Raw genomic sequence first — 2,313 nt, 5'->3', positions numbered from 1 at the left:
CCAACATGGTGAAACCCTGTCTCTACTAAAAATACAAAAATTAGTCGGGCGTGGTGACGGGCACCTGTAATCCCAGCTACTCAGGAAGCTGAGGCAGGAGAATCGCTTGAACCCAGGAGGCAGAGGTTGCAGTGAGCTGAGATCGCGCCACTGCACTCCAGCCTGGGTAACGGAGCAAGACTCTGTTTCCAATAATAATAATAATAAAAAGTATATTGTTTCTTCATTTATAAAGAATTCTGTAGTAAAAGATAAAATACAGAAGATACTCAATTAACATGAACCGTTAGCAAATTTTGTTTTAAAATTATAGTCAATGAAATATGCCCAAATTAAAAAAATATAATGTTTAGCTTGTTTTGCTGTTTACCTTTATGTTCAGAACAAAATAATGTTTCAGCTCCTTTTGTAAAGATTCACTCAAATTACAATGCATCATGCAGTTAGTACTTTCAAGCTTATACAAGAGTTAACCCATTCCAGCACCATATAAAGTTATCATAAAGTGTCTTATCTGACCCGCCAACAAAATAAAGTGTAGCCTCCCTCACAGCCCAGCAGCACTTTCAAACTTGCATCCACAACAAACAGAACATATTATAAGCAGAACACAAATGACCACTCCCTTGAAAACTGGAACTTAAGAGGGATACAGTGGCAAGAGGATAGTATTAGCATGTCATACTATATTAGTTAATTTCTGTTTTCACTAATAAAAGTGTCCTTAAAATAATTTATGCATATTTACACACTCCACCCAATAAAGAAAGCTCTGCTCCCTCCCACTCCAAAAAAAAAAAAAAAAAAAAGAAATATTTCCTCTTTGAAAGATCAATGATAGCATCGATCTAAATTGTATTCATTTACTTCAGCTCTTGTCAATGGTTTCTTTGGTGCTCTTCTGGGTATGTCTGAGAATTCAGTGACTGGCAGAATAGGAGATGCATGCTTGAAATTTCCAGTCACCCTATTGACAACCTGCCAAGATTCAAATTATTCAGACTCAGAATTATCCAAACATAACACAGACACTTAAAAAGAAAAGAAAGATATTTTATCTCTGTAATATTAGAAATTTTCCCTTAGTAAAGATTTAAGCAACAGAGCCTACAAACACAACTTAGTGCCTCACATGTGAAGCCTCATTCTTCAAATATTTTAACAAAAAATATCCTTATACTTTCTCGTACAATGAATTAGATTTCTTTACGTAAATTGGATATTATAGGAAAATCCTAAAATTCAGAACTACATGGGGAAAATCCGTTTAAAATTGTTTAAAAAAAATGTAAATTTGAGATTTGCGAAAATTCACCACCTCCCCATTTCCAATTAAAGGGTAATTTACAAAGAATACCATTTGTATAGTTTATGAAACATATTTACTAAGGATTCGTTGCTTGAAGCCATTATAGTTTCAGCTATGGGAGTACTCTCTGAAATTACTGGACCATCTATACGAAAATGTTCTGAAGTTTCCACCTGTTAGTTTGAAAACAAAACAAAAACAATAAATATAAAATAATACTAAAACCCTACCAATCTGAAAACCCAATTCTAAGGAATAAGCCTTGCATCACCCTTTTCCTTGGAGTTCTTCTTGACCCTCTTGTAGATTCCCTAGTTAATAATGCCTGCAGAGGTCTGCCTTTTGGAGATCCACTTGTTCATTCAGTCCCAGTTATTCCAGCTTGAGAATAGCTCTATTCAAGCATCAACACATTAAAAAGTCATATTCTAACACCAAATACTTTTATAACGGCCATACTGGCACACTGAGAAGCCAGGAAATAAGTCTCCAAATGCCAGCATTTACAAACAATGCTATGCCCTCAAAATATTCCTAAATGTATTAATTGAACTGATATTTAGGCATCAGAAAACACTTAAAAAGTGGTAAAATACACTAAAGAATCCACCTATAGTAGCTCACAAATTATCATAAAAATGATGGGAAAAAAAGCACATCAACTATCACTGGTTCCCTTTTTGACTCTGTTTGCTATTTTATTGGAGCTACATCTCTGACTAAACAAAAAGCAGACTGATCATGACTTACAAGAAAGTCATCTATTATAAGTCAGTTTCCTTTTAGAACAAAAATACAAACTTTTGTAATTGTTAGCATAGACTAAACATTATTTTCTTTCTTTTTTTTTTTTTTTTGAGGCGGAGTCTCGTTGCCGGTGGCGGGATCTCAGCTCACTGCAAGCTCCGCCTCCCGGATTTACGCCATTCTCCTGCCTCAGCCTCCCAAGTAGCTGGGACTACAGGCGCCCACCACCTCGCCCGGCTAGTTTTTGTATTTTTAGT

General features: G+C 35.5%; 1 long non-coding RNA gene across 1 annotated transcript; it reads right to left on the bottom strand.

The window, feature by feature from the left end:
- Positions 1 to 865: 865 nt before the first annotated feature.
- Positions 866 to 1,731, bottom strand: LOC105506287. Its single transcript, XR_001000906.1, has 3 exons — positions 1,581 to 1,731; positions 1,387 to 1,482; positions 866 to 978 (listed from the first exon to the last, which is right to left on the bottom strand). It is a non-coding gene; the product is annotated as an uncharacterized LOC105506287 (long non-coding RNA).
- Between the last annotated feature and the right edge of the window lie 582 nt (positions 1,732 to 2,313).

Source organism: Colobus angolensis, unplaced genomic scaffold, assembly GCF_000951035.1.
Source record: "Colobus angolensis palliatus isolate OR3802 unplaced genomic scaffold, Cang.pa_1.0 Scaffold10, whole genome shotgun sequence".
NCBI lineage: Eukaryota > Metazoa > Chordata > Mammalia > Primates > Cercopithecidae > Colobus > Colobus angolensis.
This window is presented reverse-complemented; position numbering and strand designations above follow the sequence as displayed.